The 17,107-nt window shown below is 40.8% G+C and overlaps 1 protein-coding gene across 1 annotated transcript in view; it reads left to right on the top strand.

Annotated features, from left to right (window-relative positions):
- The window catches only part of LOC133653869 (uncharacterized), a 236,429-nt gene that overhangs the window by 12,806 nt on the left and 206,516 nt on the right, over positions 1 to 17,107 (top strand). The window lies entirely within an intron of this gene.

The following is a 17,107-nucleotide window of genomic DNA, read 5'->3' as shown; positions in this document are numbered from 1 at the left end:
TTGGTGAAACGGAGTCAAAAGTCACCAGTGACAGCATGTGATTGGTGAAACGCAGGCATCCTACTTTGAATGTCTGTCTGACAAACCAAAAACAAACAAAGCGTACATTAACAGATCAATACAAATCAGTAGCGAGTAGCGAGCTGAATGTAGATAAATGGAGCGGAGTAAAAGTAGCGTTTCTTCTCTATAAATATACTCAAGTAAAAGTATGTTGCATTAAAACTACTCTTAGAAGTACAATTTATCCCAAAAGTTACTCAAGTAGATGTAACGGAGTAAATGTAGCGCGTTACTACCCACCTCTGCTTATTGTAACCTCTGCAAAATGTATCTTAGTACAGTATATATTAGTGATTATCAAACTTTTTTACCACCTCAGAAAACACTTGGCTCTCCGAGTACCACCATAATGACCAAAATGCAGTAGCGTAGTAGGCCTAAATATTCATTTCAAACAAGAGGTTTTAGTTAACAAGTATATTTAATATTTTTGGCCACTGTAACATTACACAGAGTTTGAACAGTAACACTGTGTTTGAATATTTAATTAAGTTATGTGATTGTGAATGATTGTCTGTCTATCTGTGTTAGCCTTGCGATGAATTTGCGACATGTCCAGGGTGTAACTTGCCTTTCCCCGAGTGCAGCTGCGATAGTCCACAACCCAACCCCTCATCCCCGCTATCACGAAAGGGACAAGCGGTAGAAAATGAATGGATGGATGGATTCTTTGGCCTACCACTACCACAGTATGAGAATTACTGATAAATATCATTGATGTGGCACAAATGGCTCTACTTTATTTGCCACTGTAAAATGAAAAAACTAACTTTCTACATTTAATTATTGTTACGTTTTAGTGTGGGTGTTGTTTGTGTGAATCCCACGATGCAGAGACGGCAGGCGAAAAGCAGGTAAAATGTATTTATTAACAAAAATAAATAAATACTGCAGAAGGGAAATGCACAAGAAGCATAGGGAAAGTTATGCCAGCCCTTCTAAGAGCTGGCATAAAAAGCATCTTGATTGGCAACCAGGGACAGGTGAGGGGGCCAGCGCTCAGACAGAAGTAGTGGCAAAAAGGAGACAAACTAGAAATGGACCAAAATAAAAGGTTTGGACAGGAAATGTACAATCTGCTATTATTTAGACGTATGGCCTCTCGTTAGAGTTTAAGTCAGTCTAACTTGAGCAATGACAAGTTCCTCACATATTTTCAATGCAATCCTTCAACTCAATTGTCCAAATATTATCAGACATACGGTATTTTATTGATAGACTGCCAGTTGACAAAAACCTCCAAAACATTTATATTTGTACATTCTGGTCACCTGTATGCACAAGATTCCAGGAAGGGAAATGCAACATGTGTTGCAATCACCTGAAGAGAATCTTTGCCAGCATCTAGACTTGGCCCGCATCCAAACAGGGTGCAGCTGCGGTGAACCTTCTAAACATTTCACTAAGACTCTCTGACCACTGGGTAATTTTAGGACAACATTGGCTTTAATTCAGCTGCAGGTGTGAAAGTTGTTAGATTTTGTTGTTATTCAATCTCTGCTCACAACTCTCAAGACTGGTCCAATAATTCTGCCGTTGCTGGGATAATAATGCTGAGTTTTGACTCGCACTCTAAGGGCGTTATTAATGTAATGCTTTATTTCTTGCTGAGCCTTAAATAAATAAGCTCCATAGGCTCCAGCAACCCCCACGACCCCGAAAGGGACAAGCGGTAGAAAATGGATGGATGGATGGGTTGAGTTTTCCGCTATCATAATCATAAGCTAAAAATGTTTATAAGAGTTGATATTTTTTGGTCTCCGATCAAATTGGTTAAGCAGTTTGCATGAGGATGTCAAATGGTGTAATCCTTGTTTAGCGGTCAAATCCTCTCAGCATGATGACGTTGCCTGGCTGATGACTGTGTTCATTTGAAGCTGCTTGATGAGACCGTTTGACCTTAAAACATCTTAAATAATAATAGTAATTGTGACAAAACATCTTAAATACACATCAAGGTGCATGGACATTGTTTTGTTGGTTTTTGCTTAGCCAGTGTGGTTTATGAACGGGAAGTCAAATGCTTTCGTAACAACCAAAATAAAGTCAAATAACATCTTGGAAGATACATTTGTTTACATTGTGTCTTCATAAATAATGCAGAGTTGTTGTTACTTTTATTGGATTCCTATCATTGAATAATAGTTGCATAAATAGTTTTTTTTAATTCCAAGCCCTATACAATATCCCACTAATAATGTTTTTACTGTAGGTCTAATGTGCTTTGTGTCTGTTTAATATTGAATAAATATTTCATGATAACAAAATTCACACAACTGTGTTTTTCCTTCACCACATTTCATATACTTACTTTAAAAGTTTTATTCACTCCGTAGACTTAACCTCAAACATAATCCCTGTAAAGTATTTACAGTAAATGTTATTTAGAAATAATAATAGGTACATTAATTTGTTAAGCATAACCATATGTTGTTATTGTTACTTACCTACTTTAACTGACAATATATATATAAAATTTGCCAATGGACAGCTGTCGAAGTATTGCAGTTTCGGTCCATAGCCGACAGATGGCAACAACAATTATATGTCCACTTGTTGGCAAACTGAAACTGCTCAAGCTTTCACTGTGGAGTCAGGAGGTACAACTCATTTTAGCTTCAAGTGTGGGTTAATAAAGTGATATCCGTCTGGTCTCACTTTTAACTAATTCATTTACGGTTTTTTTTTGTCCCTCTTTGAAGGATTAATGCTCAGCAATTGCAGAAAGACACGACAACTTTGTATATTTAGGGGTCCAAAACAATAATTGAGTAGTATATAATTTTAATCTGTTTATTTGTGTGCAGTGGAGGGCCGTATTTCACACCTAGGCCTTCAGTAATATCACCTTAATAAATACCTCTCATAATAGTGTAATTTATGTCACCAAATGACCACGGCTGGAGAAATATTATACAGAAACACACTTGCGCACTACTTTGTATTGAAATACCTCAATAGTGTACAAATCGTGCTATTTAAAAGTCAATAAACCCGCAATTAAAACATATCTCTTCGTGATAATGTCAAAATGAAAATAATTGTCAAAACATATGAAACATGAAAAAATAAAGAAATACAATATTTTAACTCACAATATGCAGCACTGAGTTGTAGGCCGTAAGCCAGGTGTTGATTCAATTGGAAGTGGCGGACAAACGCTCTCACCGGCTGGGACAGGTTAGCTTGCTTCGGGAAAGACCGACCTCATCTCACGAGATCTAGCTTTTCTTGAAATGTCTTTCTTGAAAATGCCCTCCTTGAGAATGGTCTTGCAAGTGTATATATATATATATATATACATATATATGCAACCTAATCAACTTTGTGCACTCTTTCCTTGTGGGTTAAAAAAAAAGAGTAGATATCAGTTTTCTCTGCGAGCTCGGTGTGGCTTCCATGCAATTTAAGATTGGATACTCAGATGTGAGTCCCAAGTGAGTATCCAAAAACAGGAGGCGGGAAAGTCACGTTCAACGGTTCAACATGAGGCAACCAAGAAAGCCAACTGTCACAACTTGTGATCTGATTAGCTATCACAACTGTCTATTGTTCCCTGTTCTCCTACTTTGCAGGCAACAAGCTATCTGAATTCTGATTGGATAAAAGCTCTAACCTAAATCAGCAACACTGGAACCTGATATGACATGAAGAGAATATAATGAATATTTTTATATATGTAAGGAAAGTATAAAATGAAATTGACTTCTATCAATTTATATCCATCCATCCATCCATTTTTTACTGCTTGTCCCTCTCGGGATCTCGGGGGGTGCTGGAGCCTATCTCAGCTGCATCCGGGCGGAAAGCGGGTTACACCCTGGACAAGTCACCACCTCATCACAGGGCCAACACAGATAGACAGTAATCATAATTTTTGGAAGGGCCTTGCTGGCCCTGACGGCTCACCACTGTTTGTGTTTGTGACTTGGAGATTAATTGGCTCCTGCATTAGCAAAAGGGCATTGTGTATTTGTTCTTATCTGTAAACAAATCCTACAAACACTCAATAGTATCATCATGCGTATTGAGGATATACAGTATATGATTTACTATTTATTACTTTTCATCCAAAAACAGATGTATGTAATATGATATGATTATAATGGCTGTTTTATCTTGATTATTCAAATACGTTTGAATAAACAACTTAACCAATTTTCACAAAAATGTAAATATTTGTTTTAAGAAAATGAATGGTAAAATGTGCTGATAGCAAAGACGTTTAACCTCCTGCTGGTGCCAAGAGTCAGGACCAAACTTGGTGAGGCTGCTCCTAAAATCTGGAATAGTTCTACGTTTGTAATCAGAAGATGTGAGACAGGCCTCAACTTGGCAATGTTAAAATCCAGACTAAAAAAACTTGTATTTAATTGTGCGTATGACAACTGAAATCGTTTTATCAAAACTCACATTTTAATTTGTATGGTGATTGTTTTCATTGTGAACTCTTTTTTTTTTTCTTTTGCCTTTTTGTAATTTTCTGTAAAGCACTTTAAATTGCCTTGTGTATGAATTTTGCTCTATAAATAAAATTAACCTGTTTTAAACCTCAAAATAATATTTAGTGCACATGAATTCGGTACAGACTGTATTTTTTATTTTTTGTCCTTTCCAGCCACTGATGCAAATCATATTGTTGATCTAGATGCCCATATCTGCTGTACAGAATCACTTTAAAAAAGAGAAGTGTCGGATACTTCTCTTGTTGCCTTATTTGCATTTGACGTTATTAAATGAATTTATATTAATGTTTGGCGCAGGCGGACCGGAGCAGGAGGGGATAGAAAGAAGAAAAAAAAGGCAGACAGAGGGGGACATTGCAGGGACAAAAGGGGGATAAGACAAAGGGGCGACAAACATAACTTCAGCAAATACAATATGTACAAATATGATAAGAAAAGTGATAGCAGAGAAGCAGTTAGTGAAGTAAATATTATTAACACAGAAATGAAAATGAACATTATTGCACTACAAATGGAGCAATACGCATACAAATAGAAATAGCACTATTGATAATGAATAATAACAATAATTACCTCAAATATGTCATGTTCTGTGGTCTGGATTTTGTTTGGTTATGTTCTGTTTGGTTTAAGACTCCGTAGTTAGTTTTTGCGCACCCTTGTTTTAGTTTCCATGACTTACCGATTAGTTTCACCTGTCTCATGTGTTTGACTCACGCACCTGTTTTAATCAGAGACTATTATTTAAGCCTGTATTGCCAGTGAGTCGTTCTGGCAACATTATTCTGGATTTGCTCTGTGCTACTCTGTGTTTGCTCTGTCCACGCCATAGTTCTTGTTCATAGTTCATGCTGCTCTGCTCATGTCACAGTAAGTGTTGTTTGTTTTATGTTCATAGTTTACGTTAAAGTATTAGTTTTGTTCCCTGCGCCAAGTTTGTGTCTCCGTCTTGTGAGCGCGTTTTGTTTTTACTTTTTATAGTCAAGATTAAATCATGTTCCTACCTTCTACCGATGTCTGGTCTAGTCCGTTTGCATCCCAGGAAAACAATCCTCACAGTGAGATGCATAATAATCCACGCCGACGACACCTGCTGCTTCCACGCCGACGTCTGCTCCTTCCTAGTCTCCGGCGGGCCTTCCCACGGCACCGCCACCCTCCTCGTACCGGCGGGCCTTCCCATGGCGCCGCCACCTTCATCGTCGCCAGCGTCGTTGCCTCAGCGACCTCCGGCTGGCCGGCTGCGCAAGCAGCCATCATACGCCGGCATGCAGTCCTCTCAGGAGTTAATTCATGTACGGCCACAAATTGGGCGTAAGACTCAAAGACTGCTGAAGTTCTGGCGTCACTCCCGCCCACCTCCCCGTTGGCCACGAATGTGGCCATTCCATGGTTGCCCGCCTCGCCTGCGGCAGCGGCATTCTATTCGTCGCCACCACCTGACTCGTCCCCGGTGGATTCGGGGACACGTGGCCTGGCGACCAACCACCAAGTCCTCCCTCCGCCCTCCCTTGACTCTTGAACAGTCTTGTAGTTGTTGGGTTTTAGTTTTTCCAGGGGACATCTGGAATCTGTCCTTTAAGGGCGGGGCACTGTTATGATCCGCTGCCCGGATCATATTCTGTTTTAGTTTTTCGAGTCACTTATGTTTTCTGTTAGTCTTGGACTCCTTCAGTTCCTGTTTGTGCACCTCTGAGTTGGTTACCATAGCTACTTATTATTTTCACCTGTCGCCTGTCTTTTCCAGTCAGTCGGTCTGGCTTCTTAATTTGCGTCACGCGACTGCTATGTATGTTTTTGCTTGTCTCCTAGCCCCTGCTAGTGATCATAGTCTGTGCTAAGTTGTAGCCTTAGCTTCCGGTGCGCTCGGCACCTTATCCAGTCGGTTTGTTTTCTGTTTTGTACCTGTTCTGTGTTATTTTACTATTAACTCAAGTCTTCACCTGCAAGTCTTGTCCGGATTCGTCCTTTTGCATCCTGTGAGAACAAACCCCGCATCATCATGCGACCCGAACGTAACAATTATATGCATGAGTGTATGTACGCATATGTGCTTGTATATATACAGAACGTGTATGTATGTACTGTATTTGTGTATGTATGTGGGAGCGTATGTACCTATGTATGTGGGTAAGTGCATGTATATATGTATGAATTAATGTATGCATGCATGTATATATGTATGAATACTTGTGTGTATATGAGTATATATGTATATTTGTATGTAAAATATAATTGTCTCCCAGTATGTACAGAAGTCAAAATACGGCCCCAGCCACCCAGAGAGACCAACTCAAAACAGCAGGTGCGGTGCCCAGGGAACAAGGGACCGCCGGCCCCAAGCAGTCAGGCCGACCAGCGACACGACCCCCAGAGCCGGGCCCACCTTTCCGCCCAGCAAGCCAGCAGAGGGCATGGCACGGGAGAAGCAGGGTACAGCCAGCCCCCAAGCCAGCAAGAGACCACACTCTATGCGGGCAGAAAGACGGGACGCCCCAACCCGAGGGGCCCAGAGACCCCCCCGAGCCGGACGGGAAGACCGCCCTACCCCACCAGCAACCAGGCCCCCACGAGCCCAACCCAGCCCTCAGGAGAGCACGGCGGGGCATGCCCCACCCCACTCGGCTGCCGCAAGACCGCCCAGCACGGGGCCACGGGTACCACTCACACCACCTGCTGGGACCCCAACAATGGAGATGGAACATCTAACAACCTCCCTGGTGGATCCTCCTCTTGACGAAAGAGGAATAGAAAAGAAAGAAAGGAAAAAAAAATTGTATCACAGACACGCTGACATAAAAGGTAGTAGTAATTAAGCAAACAAAGGCTCCTAATTTAGCTGTTGACGTATGCAGTAACATATTGTGTCATTTATCATTCTATTATTTTGTCAAAATTATAAAGGACAAGCTGTAAGAATTAATCTACTTGTTCATTTACTGTTAATATCTGCTTACTTTTTATTTTAACATGTTCCTTCTACACTTCTGTTAAAATGTAATAATCACTTATTCTTCTGTTGTTTGGATACTTTACATTAGTTTTGGATGATACTATAAATTTAGGTATCGATCCGATACCAAGTAGTTACAGGATCATACATTGATCATAATTGAAGTTTTCATGTGTCCAGGGAGGTATTTCCAGAGTTTATGAATATGATATTATTTTTTAAGAAAAAAGAAAAAATATTTTGTGACGATAACAAATATTGATGTAATCATAGTAGCACCGACGAGATACGCTCTTTACTTGGTATCATTACAGTGGATGTCAGATGTAGATCCACCCATGGCATTTCTTTACATTGTGACGCCAGTTAGCTATCGTATTCTCCTACGGTGTGTAGTGAAACATGTTTAGCTATTCCTCGTCCTACAGGGATGATACTTGTAAAAAACTCACTTTATTGGTCACCATGGAGGCGAGGATTAGTGATTTAGAAGTAGCTAAAACACTGCGGATTACAGATGGACATTAGCGGCTAACTCGCTAGCCATGCTTTAAAGCACTTCTTCCAGTGTTATAGCTTCACCTTTATCATTAGTTTTTAAGCCAAAATGCGTCCGTTCTCCCTTTTCTGTCTAGTCTACACACATTGTTTCTTTGTAAGTACTCCGTGACTGTGCGCTGCCGAGCATGCTTGTCTGCTCGTAAACCCAGCAATGTCACGACGTGACGACGATGCGCCGTCATGCCTGTTAAAAAAAAAATATGGCGAACCGGTACTTTTCAGAGTATAGTATCGTTTTTGATTCATTGGTACCGCGATACTATACTAGTACCGGTATACCGTACAACCCTAATATGTGTATATATATATATATATATATATATATATATATCTATATATATATATATATATATATATATATATATATATATATATATATATATATATATATATATATATATATATATCCATCCATCCATCCATTTCTACCGCTTATTCCCTTCGGGGTCGCGGGGGGCGCTGGAGCCTATCTCAGCTACATATCTATATATATATATATATACTGTATATATATATATATATATATCCATCCATCCATCCATTTCTACCGCTTATTCCCTTCGGGGTCGCGGGGGGCGCTGGAGCCTATCTCAGCTACATATCTATATATATATATATACTGTATATATATATATATCCATCCATCCATCCATTTTCTACCGCTTGTCCCGTTCGGGGTCGCGGGGGGTGCCGGAGCCTATCTCAGCTGCATTCGGGCGGAAGGCGGGGTACACCCTGGACAAGTCGCCACCTCATCCCAGGGCCAACACAGATAGACAGACACTCACATTCACATATATATATATATATATATATATATATATATATATATATATATATATATATATATATATATATATATATATATATATATATATATGTATATATATATATATATATATGTATATATATATATATATATATATATATATATATATATATATATATATATATATATATATATATATATATATATATATATATATATATATAATTCTACAAATTTTGCACTAAAATACATTTTTTAACAATTTGTTTCTCATGTACTTGTACTCCAAAACCTAGAACACTCAAATTACCGGTACTGGATGACCGTTGTACAACCCGAGTCACTCCTAATTCCAAGTGGGAATGCTTGCCACGTATAGTCCAATATCACTAATGCACTAGGCTGGTCTAAATATATGTTTCCTGTTTATGTTCCTTGTTAATTTTGTGTTAAAATGCATTTAAAGGGGCCCTCCAGGGCTGATAATATTGGCACTTATTTTATTGTCTGGACAAAAAAATTTAATCTACAGGTAAAATCCCACACAAAATAGACACAGTAGTAATTTTAGGCTTGTTTTGAAACGCCCATTTTTAGCTCCGAAACATGTGTGAGCCTGCATCAGCCTGCTGATGCCACTTACAAAAAGACTGGAGGATATTTCATATTGCATTGTATGTGTTTTGGTAGCATCTTCATCCTAATTTGTTTATTTTTGCACAGAGTTTGAAGGAATTATTAAATATGTCTGCCAGATCCATTGTTGCAGGTTGCAGCAATACAACTAAAAACATACTTGCCAACCCTCCCGCATTTTCCAGGAGACTCCCGAAATTCAGCGCCTCTCCCGAAAACCTCCCTGGACAAATATCCCCCGAAAATCTCCCGATTTACAGCCGCAGCTGGAGGCCACGCCCCCTCCAGTTCCGTGCGGACCTGAGTGACGTGTCGACAGCCTGTTCTCACGTCCGCTTTCCCACGATATAAACAGCGTGCCTGCCCAATCATGTTATAACATCTACGGCTTTTAGAGAGTGCACAACTGCGCACACAACAAGGAGACGAAGCAGAAGAACGAGGAAGATACAGCCATGGCGACGCCGACGATGAGTAAGATGAAGAAGTACGCTTGTAAGTTCCAAAACGAATGGAAACAAGAATTTCAGTTTATCCAGGACAGTTCGAAGGGGTATGCTGCCTGTAAATTTTGTAGATCAGACTTCTCCATTGAACACGGTGGCCTAACGGATATACTCATTCATGAACGGTCAGCAAAGCACAAAGCGGCGGCAACGCAGCACCGGTCCCAGCCCGGTGTTATGGGCCACCTCGCTAAATGGAGTCCCGAGGGTGTAACTTATGCCGAGACAAAGATGGCTATGCTGATAGCTGGAAGCAACATCCTGTTCTCATTTGCGGATGTCTACAACAAATCATGCTGGACATGAGTGTCAACGGACAATTTTATCAGCCACCCATTCGATTCTGAATGCAGAGGTACCAAAAAAACTGTGTGCTTCCTCTTTAAAGGTCGAAGGCTTCGCTGGGGTCACAAGAAGGTTACCTGTAACCAAACCACTTCCGGTTCAGATTGCTGGACCTCCTTTACAGACTGTACCCTGACATTCAAATAGCAAAGAAGGAACATTCCTGGTGTTACCTGACGGCTGAACCACCCAGCTGCGACACCACTACCAAGACTACTCCATGAGCTCATACCACAGCCTGAAACAACAGGAATGACTGACATCCAACTGCTCTAACAGTGAAAACCCTGACTGACTGAGATGCTTCCGTGTGTTCTGCCACCCGAGTCGCCATATGTTATGATTATTTATATATGTTGGAGCTCAAGGTGTGGCTGCTCATGTTGACCTATCTTTGCAACAGCTAGCATGGTATAAGATGGACACAATAGTGTCCCACATTGTTCCCTTGCTCTCTGTCTCGCCTACAAAACCTTAGGTCCAATGATAAGACACGGCGTAGCTGCCAAACATTACACCAACACCCAAATACCACATTTTCAATTGTTTAGGTTTAGCCCATGGTTATGTTAAACACATTACTATGGGCTGCACTTTAGACACCTGTAGGCTACGAGGAGCTAGCAGCTACACAACAGCTGAGCTAAAACGACACATTACACATTCAAGCATATCAAATAATTATAGTTGCTCATTACATACACATAGTCGTCAAGACAGAAGTCTGATAGAAAGTATTCAGTAACAAACGTGTCTGCATCATTCAACTTTCTACAACATGAGCTTGACTTAATGAATTATTGGGGCCACCAGGTGTGGTAAAATTTCAAAATACTATTGCTAAAACATTCGCCACAAGGGTAGTATTTTTCTAGTATTGGTGACAATATAAATATAAGCATATTTGTTACTTTCACCATATTGAATAAGTTACATAAAAGCTAGGGTTTAGTTGAGTTTGAGTTAATTGTGATATTGCTAAGGGGTCCCCTACCCTAACAACACCCCCCAGTGGACCATAGAGGCTAAAGAGACAATCATTGACCTCAAACATGACCTGTCCTCCACTACTTGACTATTAGCTGACCTTTTTCTTAGATGTTTCTGAAAGTGATAGTATGACTAACACAGTCCTTTTTTCAGAAACAGAAGGGGGTGAGTGAGGGTGGATACAGACTCCTTGGAACAAAATCGACAATCATCCGACTCTGACACATTCCATAGTTTTAACGTTTTTACCGTGGGTAAGAAGTTATAACTAATTTTAATTTGAAAATAACGATTTTACACATCGATAGTAGTTTAATAGATCAAATTTAGAATATGGAGGAGGTGAGTGTGAACCATGTATAGTCTTTGATTTCACTGATATAATCAATACGGTACAAGGGAAAGGTATGTACTGACTTGTGTTGACAATCACAGTGGTTGGCCGGAATCAACAACAACCTCAAAAGAGGAGGCAATATCAGTAATTAAATGACTTGTGAATGACCTAGTACCCCGACATGGTTACCCCAAAAAGATTAGGTCAGACAACGGCAACAATAAAAAAAAAAAAACTCACTTAGCCTTGGTCGAAAAGGCTTTCGGACTAGAACACAGGTTTGGGGTACCATCCTGAGTCCCAAGGCAAGGTTGAAAGGATGGACCAGAACATAAAAAACTAATTGGCTAAAATCTGTGCACAGACCAAATTTAATTGGATTGACATGTTGCAATTAGCGTTAATGATCATTCGAAGGTCCGTGAATAAAACTGTTTTACCGCCCTTTGAGTTTTTCACCCTATGAGCTGCATACAGGTCAGTCATTCACAGGACCAGCAGCCCCCCCCCCCCAACCCCCCCATGGAAGGAGGACTCAGCGTAAAACCAAAATGGTATTTTACACAAAAAATTGCAGAATTTGTGTGCCAGTTCTTCTGTACAGATTCCCTTCCGCCCGCTGAGAGGGTCAAGATCAAGGTCATCAAACGCAAGTGGACGGAGCCCAGGTGGACTGGTCCCTTCTAGGTCGTAGAACGGACGTCCCACGCCCTTCGACTGGAAGTGGAGGGGACACCTGGTACCACCTCTCCCTCTGCACTATAACTGAAGAACCTGACAGATCACCAGGGGATGTCATTGCTGACATCGCCACAACATCTGCCCCTCAGCCCAGGAGACGAGAGAGATTTTCTACCTACATTACTCTTTTCAACTTCTATATTGTATATCCTTGTGTGACACCAATCCAGTATGCTAAATGTTTCTTAGTTTTTCTGACTTGTTTGCAGCATAACTATCTGTGTCGTTACATTAAGTGAAAAGTTTGATGTTTATCCCCGTTTTGTTACGTAAATTACTCTGATATTGATAGACGAAAGGCAGGATGTTACACTTGGTAGTGTTACCTGACGGACTGGTGCTTGGGCGTGTTCTACTGTCTTTGTGTCTCAGTTCATCCTTCCTGACGACAGTGACTGACAAGTGTCTAAGAAGATACAGCGGACTTTAAATAGACTGGGTCAAAGGGGATAGCAAGACTTATTTTTGACCTGTGCAGTGTGATTAATTACGGGGGACACAATAGCTATTACCGTGGTAATAACCTCTATATTTGTTACGACTCAACCCTGAACCATTGGTGTCGGATGCAGACAACATACTCTGGTAAGTTGTGCCCATCGTCCCTTTTATGTTGTTTTGGGGCTTGACCTGAGTGATACAGACGCTAAAGGAATTATTAAAATTAATGTCCTTGAGAGGGCGTTAACTACCTCTACACCCTCTGTAGCACCTAAAGTACCACCCCACCTCGGTGGTGTTTCAAAGGCTCTCACATCTGTGCGTGCTAATGACATCACCACCGAAGGCCTGGTAACTTTGACCTTAGGAGCGGGTGCAGACAACCTGTGGCTCAGGTGGAGGCCAAAACCTGGGTGACTGTGTTGCTTCTTCCGCTGGACGTCCCTTTTCCCACACTTACCCCGCCCCTTTTAAGTTGACTGACATGTGTACCCTTCTGTTGACAATGCCACCCGACTTCTTCCCTTTGTGGCCCAAAAGCTGAATTACACGTGTTTTCAAATTACAGGACCTTCTTCGTCCCCCAACAAATTGGGTGACATTAACCGTTACTGGTGCACCACACTGATAGATGGCTCTAGGATAGGCCCTTGGGCACGAGCTGACTTATTCTGGTGTTGTGGGGAGCACAGATTGTACATTAGAATCCCGACGTCAGCCGTTGGGCTTTGTGCTATGGTTAGACTGATGACCCCAGTCACCAAATTAACACCCCTTGGAACTCCTGTTTCAGCGGCCTCTCTAACTCCCCGCCGCCATTGAGACTAACCAACCTGACTCGTGACACAGTTGAGGGACTTGCTGAACAACCTCCCTCAAGACCATCCAGGACCGCACAGCCCCTTGGGCTAAGTGTCACTAAAGGGGGTCTAGCAAAGTGGTAACTTTAAGACTTTCGAGAATTGTTGGTTTACTTCCCTGACCATGACGACATTGACGTGGACTCCCTCCATCTATCTCCCATGTAAATAAGCTGTTGTTTTATTGCTAGCTTGCTTAAAGAAAAAAAACAGCACCTACTTTAATGTGGGGCGTGCTTTATAAGTTTTGTACAAATATTAAAGATCTTATTAGAAGATCTTAAAGGGGGATTGATGGAAGCAGATCAGAATCATATCCATATTTAAGTGTTACTTCTTTCTAAAACTCCTATAGTCATATTTACATCAGCTAATGTCTCGTGTGGTACAAAGTGCTTGGATTCAAGTGTCCTTGAGTAGACAGGCAGAGCGCTGTTGAGACTGCCATAACATTCCTTAGATAAGGAGCACAGGGCAGTGCTGAGCTTGGGGGGACAGGAGGTGTGGGGAGACCAATCTGGACCGGGCTGGGGAACGCTGGTGTGCTGGATTGGTCTCAGGTTTGTCCTCTAAGCTTGGAGAATAAACCACAAAATACCAACTTCTGCCTGGTGATTGAATATAAACAACAGCATATTGCCATAAAACGAATCTGGGAGAGACTAGCAATTTGAATTCCCCATTGGAGGAATGCTGGTCAACGCAACATATATATATATATATATATATATATATATATATATATATATATATATATATATATATATATATATATATATATATATATATATATATATATATATATATATATATATATATATGTGAAATACATGTATATATATATATATATATATATATATATATATATATATATATATATATATATATATATATGAAATACTTGACTTGGTGAATTCTAGCTGTAAATATACTCCTCCCCTATTAACCACGTCCCCAACCACGCCCCACCCCCCCTCCCGAAATCGGAGGTCTCAAGGTTGGCAAGTATGACTAAAGAGGTAGTCAGCCTGCATATATTTCCAAACAATGACATTTGAGGGAAGTATGCACCTCTCCAGTCAAATTGACTCACGCAAAATGGGATAGACCAAGCGAAAGGAGTGTAATTTACAGCGGTCATTTTAATCATTCTGACTTCGAAATTGAATGGCTTAGGCCAGAGTTTGGACGGAAAAAATGTAAAAGACTTAAGTCAAATGTGATCCTCGAGGGGTAAAAGACTGAGTGAGAACCTGCGGAAAAACGGAGAAAGAAGATTGGAGCCGGCGCTGAAAAACGAGACACAAGAAAGTAAGTCGCTAAGTCTCTATTTTGTGTCCTAACCTCCAGATGCTTCAGGGAATGTTGAAAGACCTGCTCAGTGGCCTTGTGGTTAAAGTGTCTGCCCTGAGACTGGAAGGTCGTGAGTTCAAACCCCGGTCGAGTCATACCAAAGATTATAAATGGGACCCATTACACTCAGCATCAAGGGTTGGAATTGGGGGTTAAATCACCAAAATGATTCCTGAGTGCGGCCACCGTTGCTGCTCACTGCTCCCCTCACCTCCAAGGGGGTGAATATGAGGATGGGTCAAATGCAGAGAATAATTTCACCACACCTAGTGTGTGTGTGTGACAATTATTGGTACTTTAACTTTAAAGGCCTACTGAAACCCACTACTACCGACCACGCAGTCTGATAGTTTATATATCAATGATGAAATCTTAACACTGCAACACATGCCAATACGGCCGGGTTAACTTATAAAGTGCAATTTTAAATTTCCCGCTAAACTTCCGGTTGAAAACGTCTTTGGATGATGACGTATGCGTGTGACGTAACCAGTGAAACAGAAGTATCGGTACCCCATTGAATACAATACAAAATAGCTCTGTTTTCATCTCATAATTCCACAGTATTCTGGACATCTGTGTTGGTGAATCTTTTGCAATTTGTTTAAAGAACAATGAAGACTGCAAAAAAGAAAGTTGTAGGTGGGATCGGTGTATTAGCGGCAGACTACAGCAATACAACCAGGAAGACTTTGACTCGGATAGCAGACGCGCTAGCCGACGCTAGCCACCGACTGCACGGATGATCGTGGTGAAGTCTTTCATCCTTTCGTCGATCGCTGGAACGCAGGTGAGCACGGGTGTTGATGAGCAGATGAGGGCTGGCTGGTGTAGGTGGAGCGCTAATGTTTTTATCATAGCTCTGTGAGGTCCCGTTATACTAAGTTAGCTTCAATGGCGTCGTTAGCAACAGCATTTTTAAGCTTCGCCAAGCTGGAAAGCATAAACCGTGTATTTACATGTCCCTGGTTTAATAGTATTGTTGATCTTCTGTCTATCCTTCCACTCAGGGATTTATTTATTTTTTTTCTATATGCAGTTAAGCACGATGCTATAACGTTAGCTCCGTAGCTAAGTTAGCTTCAATGGCGTCGTTAGCAACAGCATTTTTAAGCTTCGCCAGGCTGGAAAGCATTAACCGTGTATTTACATGTCCCTGGTTTAATAGTATTGTTGATCTTCTGTCTATCCTTCCAGTCAGGGATTTATTTATTTTGTTTCTATATGCATTTAAGCACGATGCTATCACATTAGCTCCGTAGCTAAAGTGTTTCGCCGATGTATTGTCGTGGAGATAAAAGTCACTGTGAATGTCCATTTCGTGTTCTCGACTCTCATTTTCAAGAGGATATAGTATCCGAGGTGGTTTAAAATACAAATCCGTGATCCACAACAGAAAAAGGAGCGAGTGTGGAATCCAATGAGCCAGTTTGTACCTAAGTTACGGTCAGAGCGAAAAAAGATATGTCTTGCACTGCATTCTAGTCCTTAACTCTAACGTTCCTCATCCATTAATCTTTCATCCTCGCTCAAATTAATGGGGTAATCGTCGCTTTCTCGGTCCGAATCGCTCTAGCTGCATTGAAAACAATAGGAAAATATGAGGAGGCTATCAACTGACTACTTCACGCTACTTCCGGTAGGGGCAAGGCTTTTTTTTAATCAGATACCAAAAGTTGCAATCTTTATCGTCGTTGTTCTCTACTAAATCCTTTCAGCAAAAATATGCCAATATCGCGAAATGATCAAGTATGACACATAGAATGGATCTGCTATCCCCGTTTAAATAAAAACAATTCATTTCAGCAGGCCTTTAAGAAACACAGGCTATGGTGTCTATTGAAGAGGCGACCAAAGAGCAGGAAAGTCCAGAAATTGGAATTTTGTTTGTTTTGTTTTTTTACTCATAATATCTGTTACCTGTTTTGAAGTAATCATAAACCAGGGCGACCAGGACCAGGACTAAATAATCAAAATAGTAGTTTTAAAAGCCCTTATCCACACTGTCTATGCTGGGAAATGGGCTCCAGTTCTGTAGATGAAGTCACACCAAGAGTGGGCGTTCCAAGTAGAGTTAGATTAATTT

Source organism: Entelurus aequoreus, linkage group LG07, assembly GCF_033978785.1.
Source record: "Entelurus aequoreus isolate RoL-2023_Sb linkage group LG07, RoL_Eaeq_v1.1, whole genome shotgun sequence".
NCBI classification, from domain to species: domain Eukaryota; kingdom Metazoa; phylum Chordata; class Actinopteri; order Syngnathiformes; family Syngnathidae; genus Entelurus; species Entelurus aequoreus.
The sequence above is the reverse complement of the archived record's forward strand: the minus strand, read 5'-3'. Positions and strand labels throughout refer to the sequence as shown.